This window comes from Octopus bimaculoides, chromosome 6 (genome assembly GCF_046866305.1).
Source record: "Octopus bimaculoides isolate indiv1 chromosome 6, ASM4686630v1, whole genome shotgun sequence".
Taxonomy (NCBI): Eukaryota; Metazoa; Mollusca; class Cephalopoda; order Octopoda; family Octopodidae; genus Octopus; species Octopus bimaculoides.
The window spans coordinates 27,733,333-27,748,756 of record NC_142933.1 but is presented as its reverse complement, the minus strand read 5'-3'; positions in this window follow the sequence as shown (position 1 = coordinate 27,748,756).

Below are 15,424 nucleotides of genomic sequence, written 5' to 3'. Positions count from 1 at the left end.
CTCAAAAACTTCTGTCAGTCATCAGTTTGAACATTTATAGATGAATCCTATTTAAGAAAGTTTGCTGTTTTATTAACTTGTTGCATCATTTTTCAAATAATATATTTGTTGACAAATAATGGAATTTCAAGATATTGTTTTTATTGAGGTTGCTTTGTTTTTACAAGTTTCAAAGCTATTGTATTGCTCCCTCATTTCTGAGTGCATAACTGCACTTGTTCTGGTTTATCTGATGGAAAAAACCCCCAAAAGACAATAGTTTGAAGTAAGAAGAGAATGTAACAAAAAAAAAAAAAAGTGCTCTTACAAAATCTCACTCTGGCCTCAGAATCATAAAATAATGTAAAAACTGTAAAAAAAAAAAAAGATAATCCTAACATACTAGGCTTAGGAGTGGCTGTGGTAAGTAGCTTGCTTACCAACCACTTGGTTCTGGGCCGACCAAAGCCTTATGAGTGGATTTGGTAGATGGAAACTGAAAGAAGCCCGTCGTATATATGTATATGTATGTTTGTGTGTCTGTGTTTGTCCCCCCCCCCCCCAACATCGCTTGACAACCGATGCTGGTGTGTTTGTTTACATCCCCGTAACTTAGCAGTTCGGCAAAAGAGACCGATAGAATAAGTACTAGGCTTACAAAGAATAAGTCCTGGGGTCGATTTGTACTACTAAAGGCAGTGCTCCAGCATGGCCACAGTCAAATGACTGAAACAGGTAAAAGAGTAAAGAGTATACTGTAATATAAACTGAATTTGGCCATTAACTATGGGGGAAGCATTTGATCTTTGGTTCCTTTATTTTTTGTTAGTGGTCTTTTAAGGCCAAGGATTCTAACACCATCACTTGACTCCTTGGATATTTTTAGTGGAGTCCACTCTGTTGCAAGGTCAGATCTCTCACCTGAAGATAACTTCCCTACTAGTTCTTGTCAATCTCAAAGACCTATGAACATGTGGTTGACTAACAGAATAGTTAGAGCTTCTTGTAATAGTTGTGTCAATTGCTTGCATTCTGAGTTCAAATCCTGTCATGGACTAGATGGGCTGCAGACTTAACTTATTGCTCAGTTTAATACTATCACCTTGTCATAAAGTGCTTTTAGCAGAATCCAATCTGTTGCAGGGATTTAAGGTAGGTTTCTGGTTTGTGGACACTTTCCACTCTCTCCTTCACTCCTGCTAGTCTCAGAGGTCTTAGGAAAGGGTCATGGGTACAGTCTGTGTGATACCCTTCTAACTAAACCTTTAAAAAAATCAGGGTTAGAGTTAGGGTTCATATGTGGTTTAATCAATTGATCCAGAATAGATTTGATAAATATTGATATCTAAACTTGGTACAAGGTGATACATTTTCATATGTGGTTTAATCAATGACTGGTGTCTAACTGTCAGAGGATAAGCAGCTCATGTACTGTCACTGATACTGCCCTGTGTTCTAAGACAAAGTGCTTAACCCTCTATAGCCCAGTCTACTTAGCAGCATCATAATCATCAACATTTAATGTCTGTTTTCCATGCTGGCATGGGTTGGCCAGCTTGACAGAAACTGGCAAGGCCAGAGGCTTCACCAGGTTCTATAGTCTGTTTGGCTTGATTTCTACTACTGGATGCTATTCTTAACACCCACCACTTTACCGAGTGCACTGAGTACATTTTGCATGGTGTCATCACCAGTGCTTTTTACATGGCACCTTAGTTTTAGGATATCAGTTCTGTTGTGATGAACGGGTCTTCTTGACTATGGCAATGTGTTACATATCTTGGTCCTCTGTTATCTCCTTCGTGAGGCTAAGCGTTTTGAGATCAGCATTCAGTACTTCATCCCATGTCTTCCTGGGTCTCCCTCTTTCTCAACTTCCTTCCATTCTAAGTCATTGGCACATTCTAATGCAACTGTTCTCATTCATCTGTCTCAAATGTATATGTGTACATGTATGTATGTGTGTGTGCATGCATGTATATATATATATATATATATATATATATATATATGTATTATTCAAAAGAATTCCAACTCTGTCTGTTTTTTATGTTTTATTTATATTCTTATAAAATTAATGTGGGATATGAAATATATAATATATATATATAGTAAAATGAAATGAAGTATTGAATGTCTTATTGAATAAATGAAATATTGAATATTAAATATATAAGGACTAGTATACTTTCCTGCTTTCTAGCAGTCTTCAAGGTCCCGTGTGACAGAAGTCACATACACATACATACCACAGTGTAAAAGTTCACTGTTGCATTGTTGTGGTATACTTTAGTCTGTTTTACTCTTGATGCACTCTGCATACAAGCATTTCCCAAAGGTGTTTCACTGACCAACATAGTATTTAAAATAGTTTCTAATATAGATACAAGGACTGGAATTTAGGTGAGGAGAATAGTTGATTATGTCAACCTTAGTACTTTACTAGTACTTTATTTTATTGACACTGAAAAAAATGATAGGTTAAGTTGAACTTGGCAGGATTGTAACTGAGAATGTAAAGAGCTGTTATTAAATGCTGCAAGACATTTTGTCTGACAATTCTACCTGTCCACTATAATAAATGTAGAAAATATGAAAAAGAACAAGTCTAGAAATGTCTAAGTTACAAATCTTGAATTTTTGGTTAATGATAAATCCTTTAATCTATCAGATTGTAGGGCCCTATGATTCTCCAAGTAGAGTGTCTTGGATAAATTCCTTTCCAACATACACTCAGTGTTCAAGTAGAGTTAGATTCAACATTCAAAGTTAAAGCACAATACTTTTACAGTGGTTCCATTGCTTGAAATGGTGAATTGTTTCAGCCCTGTGGTCCCTATTTACAGATAGGTGGACTGAACTTTTAAGAGTTAAATGCCTTGGCCCTCAACAGAAAGCAGTACTCGTGTTAAAACATGAGCCATCAATAGCTTTGCTGGTTATCCACTTCTCTTGTTGATTTAACCATCTTCTTTGTCAATGTCTAATATGTAAACCTATTTCTTTTACTCTTTGTATGTGTGTGTAAAGACGTGTATGTATGAATATGTTTATGTGGATGAATAACTATCAAATGAATCAGAGCTACATTAAATATAATGTATCTGATTCCCTAAGGTCAGTTATTGCAATAAGAATTTCAGTTTTACAGGCTATCAATTCCAACTTCACTGATTTTAAGTTTTACACTACATTTTGATTGGTTCTATCTCTGGTTATTTTCAGTTGCCCTAACCATTTTATTACCATATTTCTTTTGAAATAAACTGCCTCTGTTTCAATTAGTTCTAAACATAATAAAAAATTTTGTAAAATGATTTTGCCATTAGCTGGTGTTTGTAACATAAATTGACATGAAATTTTGATGGGAGTTTTTAATTTAAATCACTTTGAAACAGGAAGTTGATCTCATATGATAGGGATGGTTTTGGGTAGGTTGGGCTAAAAATGAAGGACTATTCATCCTTATCAGGGGTAGAACCTTAATTACCAATACAGAAATAGCAGCATTATAATTTAAGGATGGTAAAAATTTGAAATAAAGAGTACTGATTTCAAATATATTAACTTTAGGATTATGGCAATTGGAGATAATTAGAAAATGGACCAATCAAAATACAGAGAAAACAAAATACATTTCATGATACTGAATGATTAAATAAATAGTCTGGAAAAACCAAATTTTCATTAAATTTGAGTAAAATTAGTTTCAATTAAAACTTAAACATAATTATACATGAAACATTTTTATAACATTGAAATATGGGACAAACAACGAATGTAAATAAAAAGGATCATGAAGAATGAGGATAGCAATGATGATAATATAATGGACTTCGTTATAAAATAAAGTTTGTTGTTTTCTGTTTCATTTTTATCAAGACTAATTAATGTTCTGGTTTTTATTCATTCATTTATTTGAGTATGTATGGAGGTACAAATGTGAGTGTATGCATGTATATATGTGTGTGTGTACCAGTTTCTGGTCAATTTCAACACAGTCATGTATTGAGCATTCTTCAGGATTTGAAAAGAAAATTAAAAAAATTAAAAACAAACAGAACAACTGTGTATGAGTGCTTTTATATTAGCTACATTAGTCAAAATACCTTGTAATCAGTTACAAGTCTTTACATGCGGAATGAACATCTATCTGGATTCAAATTTGCCTTTCATCCTTCCAAGGTTGATGAAATAAAGAGCCAGTAAAATACTGGGGTAGGTGAAGTCAACTATATCCCCTAACCCTAAATTTGTGACATTGTGCCAATATTTGAAATTATTTTGTCTTGTAATTTTGTATTTTTCATTTATTTTGTTAGATGTTCACAGTTTTATGTTTGTTTTTATTGCTGTATTATTGTTTTGAGTTCAGCCTGCCAACATGACCAGTTCTGATTCAAATTCACCAAGACCAGTTCTAGTTTAGTGTACCTGGATGGACTACTGTACAAAAATAGCAGGATGTAAAGGCCTTTATGCTTCCACTTTTATTGGAAATATTCAGTGTTCTCCATAACAAGTGATGCATGATCAAAACTGAGGCAGCAACTTTGGTTTCAACCTTTAATTGAAGCTTGATACTAATTCACTTCATCTACACTACTAACAATCATGTGGAAAGGCATGAATGCTGCTACACTTCCTGTATTGGGTCTGCTCTAAACTATATAGCCTTGGTACCTGGTCAAAAAGAAACCATTTTTATTCAGATTAAAAACAGGGGCTTGTTAATGTTGGTTATTTTGTATGTGAAATGCAAAAATTATATTTATATGTACAATAAGTATATAAACAACAAAGAAAAAAGCCATTGTTGTTGACTGTGAAATGGGGATTTATTAGTGTTGCTTGTGTGTTTGTAAACTATGCGTGTGATATTGTTGACATATGCGTGAGAGAATATGTTCTGGATATTAATACTTATGTATGAAAATAAGCATGTTTGTATGAGTGTATATGAATATTTCTCAACGTGAATGGATCAAACTTGTGTTTATGGTCCCTGCTTGCTATATTGTGCAGCTATGCCTCAGTCATGGTTCCAATCGATTATTTCCCTTTGCTGTACAATATGGCTGCTCACCCTTTGCATTTTCTTTAAACACCCATCTGATTGTGCAATGAGAGTATATGTCTGTATAATAAGTTTAAAGCTAATTCACTTTTAAAAATGGCCATTTTTTTTTTTCCTTGAAAAGACAAAACAAAAGAATGAAGCTTCCAATTTTAGATATGAGTTGGTAATTATGGTTTTGCTGTGGCTTGCTTTTACATGATTTCTGTTTTGTAATTGCATTGTAATTCTGATGAAAAAGAAGAGAATTATAAAAAAAAAAACCTGTATGTATGTGTGTATGCATATAGATACACACACGGCGAGCTGGCAGAAACGTTAGCACACTGGGCGAAATGCTTAGCGGTATTTCGTCTGCCGCTACGTTCTGAGTTCAAATTCCGCCGAGGTCAACTTTGCCTTTCATCCTTTCGGGGTCGATTAAATAAGTACCAGTTACGCACTGGGGTCGATATAATCGACTTAATCCATTTGTCTATCCTTGTTTGTCCCCTCTGTGTGTAGCCCCTTGTGGGTAATAAAGAAATAACACACACACACACGTACACAGAAATATGTATGTATACACACACACACACACACACATTTATGTATGAACACAATATCTGTAAGGTTAAGATACTGGATTACTGACCACATGGTCATACATCTAATGTTGTGCTCATATCTGATACATCTCCTAACTTTATTGTAAAGAAGGCCCTACATCAAATTTTATCCTCTCCTCTTCATAACACTGGTATTATCACTATTTCAATCATTCCCTAATTTGCTTGGCAAACATAAAAAATGGTTTCATAACCTGTAATACATCTGTCTATATACAAATACGGACTCATGATTATCTAGCTACACATTCAGATATGTGTGTGTGTGCTATTACAGAAACTTGTCAATTCATAGTACTACTAGTTTCAAAGCCACACTGAACTGTTGAGTACTTATCATAAAGCTTGACTTGTACATTTTTCATTTTTAACAAAATGGTTTACTATGTTGAAGAAAACAAGGTGAAAAGCTCAACAAAGTGTGAGTAGTTAGCAGCTTTCAGTGACTTTGAAACTATAAGTAGCATGGATTGACTGTGTTCTATAATCATAAAAATGTGTAAACTGATTCCAAGTGAAGTGCTCTTCACTGTGGTATCTGAAACTTGCTCAGTGACTCTGTATGTGTGTGTGTGTGTATGTGTGCATACAAGGTTGATCACAGGCTGATATGTCACAAGCTATGAAGACTTGGCATAGTTGAAAAACTGGAAGAGCGATGACATGACATGACATCTTAAAAGACAGAAGTCTGGCTGTAGCAGCCAATGGAGCCCTCTCCAAGGAGATATTAATAGTAAGTGGAGTGCCTCAGGGAACTGTCTTGGGGCCATTGCTGTTTGTGGTGGCTCTCTCAGACATACTGTCAGTTATACAGGCAGCTACTCTTACTAGCTATGCAGACAACACAATAATAGCACAAGCAATCAAGAATTTTGATGCTAATCTTTTACTGAAAGAACTAGATACTGTATACAAATGGGCTGAAGAAAGCAACATGAAATTTAATGCTGCAAAATTCTTAGCCTTCCACTATCGGTCAGCGTTTGCTAACACACCACAACAAAAATTCCTAGGACCAAAATGAGCAACAATCCTGTGGTCAAATACAGAGTGTAATCTGTAGATTGACATAAGCAACAATGCATCATTTCATGTACATATCGCTAAGAAAGCTGTGTGCAGGCAAATGGCTGGCTGGATTTTGAGAACTTGCACAACAAGGAACCAGGAAACTATGTTGGTCATTTGGAGGACATTTGTCTTTGGCTGTCTGGACTACTATTCACAGCTATGACCATCCCATAGTATCAATTTAATAGTGGAAATTGAGGTAGTTCAGTGGTACTACATCAAGAAGATTGTGTCAATAAAACACTTGAGCTCCTGGAAGAGATTTAAAAAATTATAACCACTTCCTGGCCTGGAGTGAAGACAGGAGAAATATGTGGTGTTATACATATGGAAGGTTCGAGAAATGCTGGCACCAAACTTTGGCATTGAGAGTTGTACTAGCCCCTGAACAGGATGGTCTGCACAGTAAAAAGATCAGTGACTATTTTACCCAAGTTAACAACCATGGTACCAACAACATAATTAAGATAGCTAATGAACTTGAGGAGAGGTATGAAAGAAGTACTGATACAGATCTTTTCCCAGGGAGCATTGGTAAAATCTATTTATCAGATGAACAAAGTAAAAAAAATATAAAAGATGGAGCAGTTCACTGAGATGATACTACATGAGTTCTTGACACAGAAGACACAAGCCAAAGAAGAGATTTCTCAGGTCAAGTGCTTGGCATTGAGTACTGACAAGTTTATGACCTTCCTCTTTGAATGTTACCTCCATCACCTCTAAGTACCTACAGCATAAGAGGCAGCAAATGTAGTCTGTGCAAGACCAAGACTGAAGACATCAACTATATTATGACCGGTTGTGAGACAATGTCTTCTGAATATTATCCTCTCATTGGGAATAATGCAGTGGCCAGAACAGAATTATGATCAGGAACAGAATAACAAAGAAGAAAACACCTCCAGATGAATTTGACTATATTGAAACCAATGGGTTAAAAGAATATCGGTGAAACTTAAAAATTAAAACAGTAACCAAGTTAAAACACAACTGGCCAGGTATTGTTGTATGTGACCACAAGGAGAAGATATGTTGTGTTGTGGAAATCAGCTGCCTTCTGGACACCAATGTGGTTTGAAAAATACAAGGGAACCATTAATAAAGAGTTTGCAAATGCAGTACTCTACAAAATCATGTTCTACAAATGATCACAATATCAGGGACTATAAAAATCTGCAAGACCTTATTAAGATTTAACCCTTTTGATAGCAACTAGCCTGAAACTACATCTGGCTTTGTAGTACAAATATCTTGTTTTCAAAAGTTCTGAATTAAAATTTACCAAACCTTAGTCACAATTTATGTTCCTTACATTTGCCTAATGATAACTAAGTTATTTTGCTAAATTCTTGTTATATTGAAAATTAATTGAAAGAAACAGAGTAGCTCAACAAAAATATGGTTAAAGGATGATTGTTGAAACAAGATGCTTTCCTTCACAACCTTGTGACCAGTCTAAGTGACCAGTCAAAATTTACTCTAAATTAAAAAGAGAAAGAGAACATACATGCACATTTGTTTTCATGTTGAATTATGATAAAAGCAGTTTTACATTAAACTGAAAGACGTACTTGATATATTTTGTAGAGTATGTATTTATTATACTTTTACAAGAAGAATGATAACAGTGACTTCAAAGTTTGAATGGTTGGCAGGCCAAAACTTTAAAGTCACTATCACCAGTCTTGTAAAACTGTAATAGATAATATACATATATCTTGTAAACTTCATGGTGAACAGAACTTCAAGATTTACCCAACTGCTGAGCAAAATTTAGAAATCCCTCTCAACACAAACTTTACAATAAATTTGACTCTACTCTTAGGCATTGAGTCACCTCATTGGTTCATGTTTTGATGTTATTCTTAAACTAGCTTTACAATAATAACTTCAATTTAGCATTTTCACACATACACACACACACACACACATTCAGTGGAACTTGAAGTAGATAAAGCTATCAATACTGGCATGGTGAATATTTGTCTACAAAACATTGGATAGAGCAAATTAAAGGCTACCAGTTGTATATGAATCAGCATCTGTAAGCAAGATTGATGTTCTAAATTTTGACTTCCTTTATTGAAAGGAGCTTTTAAAACCAATATTTACATGCTATTTTTTATAGCTTTATAAAGTGGAGCAAGCTGGCAGAATTGTTAGCATTCTTGGCAAAAATGCTTAGAGGAATTTTATCTATCTTTATGTTCTGAGTTCAAATGCTTTTGAGGTTGACTTTGCCTTTCATCCTTTCAGGGTTGATAAAACAAGTACCAGTTGAGCACTGGGATTGATGATATTGTTCTAACTCCTCCTCCAAAATTGCTGGTCTTGTGCCAAAATTTGAAAAGATTTGTTGCTTTATCTACTTTCAGTTTTATCATTAAAAAATAAGTGAATTATTTCATGTCTCTTGAAGTTTCTAAATTCTTATGCCAAACTATATATATATACACACACCAAGAGGTAATATTTATTCCCATTTAAACGTGGATGTTCTATTAGAACAAACTTTACTGTGGTATATATATATATATATATATATATATATAGAAACATACACATGTGAAATCTGTTTTTTTTTCTGTTTGCTTTCTTCAATTTAAAATATGCTACAGCAAATCACATTCCTTCCAGCCAACTCAAATTTAAAAAGAAAAATTAACAAGTGAAATTCTTCCTTTTTTTGTGAATTGCTTACTTAATAGCAGAAATTCAGTAAACATTTTTTGAAGAATGTTATTATCAATTTTTTTCAAACAACTGTTAAAAAATTAAAAAAATTATTTTTTCCCTCCTTAGAAGTTTGGATTTATTGAAAAAATAAATTTCATTGAGTTATTTTTTTTTTAAACTGCGAACCTGTCCAAATGATAACTTTGTATAAAACATGTCATTCTAGTTAATAAATTAAATATTCTGCATTTCATTGGAAACAGTGATATCTTTGAAGAAATCATTTACTTTGTTGTTTAATTCTTATATTTATTTTTTCTTATCCATCCATCCATCCATCGATGTATCTATATTTGTCAGTTTGTCTTTCTGTCTATCTTTCTATAGGAAATCGGCACATATCCTTATATATGCATACACCTGCAAAACAATATGCAAATGTTACAAATGCTTACTTGCTTAAGGCAGTCAATCTTGACAGATGACGACGTCGTCTTTGATCCTTAGGGGTTGTCTTGATGGCATTGGCAGGCCCTCTTGTGGCTGAAAAGGCCGATTCTGGAGGCACATGTCCAATTACACTGAGAGCAGCGAAGAGGGCTCCGATGAAGATGAGCTCGTCTAGGATTTTGCTGACGTTTCTTGAGCTGTCTCTGCTTTTCTTTGCAAAGTCTAGTCCGCTCATCTTCAAAATGCTGCTTACCAGTTTTGACCATACCCCTCCAGGTAATATGGTCTGTGACCAGTGTTTCAAGTTCACCAGGGGTATGTTGCAGAGCTTCAGGGATTTCTTGAGATGATCTTTATATCACTTCTTTGGAACTCCGTGCGGTCAGTTACACTCTGCTATCTCCCCCAAAAAGGACAATCTTGGTATACAGTTTTCTGGCATCCTGGTAACATGCCCCACCCAGTGCAGTTGACGTTTGAGGAGCATGCATTCGATGCTGGTGAGTTTCGCTCATCTCAGGATCTCTGTGTGTGGGATCTTGTTCTTCAAGGTCATGTGAAGAATGCACTGGAGACAGTGGAGATGAAAGGATTCAAGGAATTTGACATGACCATGGTAAAGTGTCCAGGTTTCTGAGGCATACAGAAGTGTGGAAACCACAACAGCACGATAAACCTTGATTTTCGTGGAGAGATTCAGATCACGATTAAGGAAGACCCTATCCTTGAGACGTCCAAAACATGTGCATATAGAAAGATATGCCAATAAGGAAGTATACATATATGGACGCATATACATATAAGAATGGATGCACAGATATATGCAGATACTTGCATCAAATGTATAGATATATGCATACATATACAATGGCATTAATTTAAAGACAACAGTAAACAGATATTAATTACTAAATGTAAGGTGGCAGGCTGGCAGAATTGTTAGCATGCCAGGCAAAATGCTTTGTGGCATTCTGTCCATCTTCATGTTCTAAGGATTGGCTACTTTTCATCCTTTCAAGGTTGATAAAATAAGTACCAGTTGAATACTGGGGTTGGTGTAATCAACTTAACCCCTCCCTCAAAACTGCTGGCCTTGTGCCAGAATTTGAAATCATTAATTACTAAATGTTAATTATTAGTTGATTCAATCACGTAATATGAATTTTAAATTATGCAAGTTTAAACACAAAAAATTCAAATTGCATTAGTAAACATTGACAGTATCAATAATGCCACATAAATGAGCATCACTTAATTTAAGAACACAGAACACCTTTTTCAACAAACTAGAACCACAATACGAGGAATTGAATCTATAATTGTGATACATTATGTGGAATTTCTTTCCATATTCTGGTAAAATATAGTTGTACATTTTATTAAGTTCCCAGGATTACCCCCTTGATGTTGATTGTTTTTTTTTAATGCATTTTCTATTTTATTTAAATCTGCAGACTGAATGGGTTTCTGCAGCACTTCATGGATTTTCTTACTTTGGAGCTATTTCTTGGTTAATTCTGCAATATGCTTCAAGTTACTGCCATACTGAAAATTTATGACTAGCTCACATGGACCTTAGAGCATCGTCTTCTCCAAAATCTTTAGACAGGTTGTCATTCATAATGCTCTTAGAATGTTTATCACCACTAATCCAGTTGTTCCACTTTTGGCACAAAGCACATTTTATGGGTTTATTTACACTGACATCTACCAGCTGCAAAATCAAATCATTCCACTGGGAATGGTAGCAAGTTCACAGTTGTCACTTCTTGATACACCTTTCACATAGTCCAACTTATGGCACCTAAAACTATCCAAAACTAATAAATTACATTCACGGGTATTGGGACGTTGTGCCCACACAAGTCTTAGCCATTCTTTCATGCTGGATTCAGTCATCCAGCCTTTTCCGTGGACTCTAATGATTATGCCTTTTGGAAAGTTTAACTTTGACAACGTCTTTCTTTTGAAGATAACATATGGTGGCAATTTCAAAAGTTGTGAAGAGAAGAAAAAAAAAGAAGAAAAGGAGATGTTCATATCTTTGTATGTGGAGGCGCAATGGCCCAGTTGTTAGGGCAGCGGACTTGCGGTCATTGGATCGCGGTTTCGATTCTCAGACTGGGTGTTGTGAGTGTTTATTGAGCGAAAACACCTAAAGCTCAACGAGGCTCCGGCAGGGGATGGTGGCAAACCCTGCTGTACTCTTCCACCACAACTTTCTCTCACTCTTACTTCCTGTTTCTGTTGTGCCTGTAATTCAAAGGGTCAGCCTTGTCACACTGTGTCACACTGAATATCCCCGAGAACTACGTTAAGGGTACACGTGTCTGTGGAGTGCTCAGCCATTTGCACGTTAATTTCAAGAGCAGGCTGTTCCGTTGATCAGATCAACTGGAACCCTCGTCGTCATAAGCGACAGAGTGCCAACAATATCTTTGTATGCAGAGCTACAGCCACAATGACATTTTCTGTTGACATAGCATCTACTAACTCTGCTTGTTCAAATTCCTCTGGAATAAAAAAAATCCCTGACTTGCATAAATAACAGTTTACATATTGGTGTCAGGATGAGCATCTGGTTATAAAAATCTTGTCTCAAACATCTTTTCTGTCTAAGACATGCTAGCATGGATAAAGAGAAGTTGAATGAATGACTACAAACTTGAAGATTGATATTTCTTTTCTAGAATATCTACGTTCATTACTAAGACATTTCTCCTCTCTATGAACAGCATGATCACTTGCTATTCACTTATATGTGAACCCCTACAACATTGCCAAACTTTCGAGATTTATCAGCATTACATCTTAAGCCTTTTGTTTGCCATACTGCTGTTAAACTTCACTGCTTTTGTTTCTATTAATTTTGTTGTTATTAAGGTCGTGTTTGCAACTAAACTTGACAAAATTTTGATGGAAGATTTTAATTTAGAGCATTTTAAAATAGGAAGTTTATATCATAGAATGAAAGGCAGTTTTAGGCAGGTTGGTATTAAAAGGGTTAAAGGAGGAGGAACATGTGGCTGTGTGGTAAGAAGCTTGCTTTCCAATCACATGGCTTCGGGTCCAGTTTTACTGCGTAGCTCATTGGGCAAGTGTTTTCTACTATGGCCTTGGGCTGACCAAAGCCTTGTGAGTAGATTTGGAAGATAGAAACTGAAAGAAGCCCATCATATCTATATATATGTGTGCGTGTCATCACATAATCCCTATAAAAACCTACTGCTTTCACACGCAACATAAGTGAAGGAATGTTTTATAAACCAGATAGTGATTTTACAAGCTAATTTGAGAGCAACTTCTTATTAAGTGACAGTAAAAAAGTATTCTTGTTCTATCTACCCTCCCACTATCTGTTACAACTATTTCAGTTTCCACTCCTTCAAAGTAGCATGTTGTATATCAGCACTCCAACAATTATCGATATTCTATAAAGCTTAGGCGAGGATGACAATGGCATGGTGCTGCTACTGCATAGAGACATGATAGACCACAACTAAAAAAGGGCCACTCAGCTGATTAGTATAAAGTCAATCAGACAAGTTTCAGCCTCTGACCCATAAATGTGCTATCTCCTCTCTCTGTTTTACCACTACTATAATAGCCTCTACTCCCTGGAGCTGGGTTAATTTCTGTCTTTCACCCTCTCATCATACTTGTTGCAACAAATCTCCCCAACTACTACACCAAGTTTTTCCCTCTCAGAATGTTAGAATTTCTGGAATGTCTTTCCAACTTAGGAGTTGATTTACAAAGGTCCAAGACGAACATTAATGACATCATTTTTACTGACCTAGGAGTGTCTGCAAGGGCCATGGGACTGTCTTTCTCTAGGCACTCGGCAAGTAAAAGAAAAAAGCTCTTTGCCCAATATCCTGTTAATCGAGGTATCTGTAAGGCACAGGCATAACTGAGTGCAGGTGTGGCTTTGGCACAACCCTGGCTGTGTGATTAAAAAGTTTGCTTCTCAAGCACATGATTTTAGGTTCAGTCCCATTACGTGGCACCTGTGTGACACCTCGGGAAAGTGTCTTCTACTATAACCCTGGGCTGACCAAAGCCTTGTGAGAGTCAATTTGGAGGATGGAAGTTGAAAGAAACCTGTCATGTGTGTGTGTGTGTGTGTGTGTTGCCTCATCTTGACATTATGGGATTGTTGTAGAGTAATGTCATTCATTTTTAATCTCGTCCGTGGGGAAGTATTTATTAACTTGCTTGGAAATAGGTACAGTTTGGTGATGGGAAAGGTATCTGGCAGTAGAAAATTTGCCTCAATAAACCTTAGCTAACTGATGCAAGCATAGAAAACTGGATGTTAAAGCAATGATAATGATGCTCTCTTAAGTGTTGCTTCCCATAAAAGAAAATAAAAAAAATTAACAAACAGTAATAAATTAAAACAAATTCCAGGTAAACAATTAATTTATTTAATGTGATTTACAGCTTAAAATATTACCTTCCCCACAGTAATTGAGTATTTACAGCAGTGCCTTGGAGGGCACTGTAGGCATTTAAGGACTGATTGGATTTTCCGAGTGGGTACACAATATCAGAGTTTTGGATCTTCAAAAAAGCTATGGCAGCACTATTTCTCTCATTCTCTCTCTCTCACTTGCTCTCTTTCACTCAATAATTATTTATTTGGTTATGTAATATTATTACTGTGGTAACAATAACAAACTAGAATTTCTTCTGGAAATCTCTTGACAAATAAGACAGAATTCACATGCCAAAAACCAAAATGAACTACAAACATTGTGAGTTGTACCAATTTTTTCTTTTTTGGAATGTTACTGTAAACAACCATTACAATATACTCTTCAAGCTTTTTAACAATATTTAATAAAGTAAACACAGTTTTTATATGCACAATTAGAAATAAAACAAAAAAACATTGTTTATTTCTTTGTTTATATATACACATACACACGTGTGTATGTATATAGATATATGTATATGTACGTGTATATCTGTGTACATGTATATATGTGTGTGTGTGTGTATATATATATCTAGCTATATATTCATTTGTGTATAAGTATATATTATTTATATATGTTATATGTGTGTGTATATATATATATATATATATATATTCTTTAAATATATATTTACATACATATACATTCACAATTCAATGTATGTAATGAGTTTTTAACAAGAATTACAAGAAAAAAAATAATAAATGCAACGAACCAGTCACTGTATTTGTGATGTACCGTCAACCAAACAGAACATTCTAGATTTCAATTTGGCAATAGACATTTATTTATTTATTTAAAAAAAATTTACTTGTTTTTTCATAAAATTTTAAAATTTTACATTGTCAATATGATTCTAAAGCTGGTTTCCAATATTTAAGAAAGGCAAGTTAAAAGTTCATTAATTTGCTTCCATGAGTGACAGAGTAGTTTATAGTTCAATTTTAGAGTGAGTGAGAAGAAATCCAGGGATTAAGCTATATTAAATGTTGAAATGGTAATCCTAGACTCACCTTCATTGAAATATGTTGATTTCATTAACAAAGATGACCATTATGTTTCCAATGATTTCT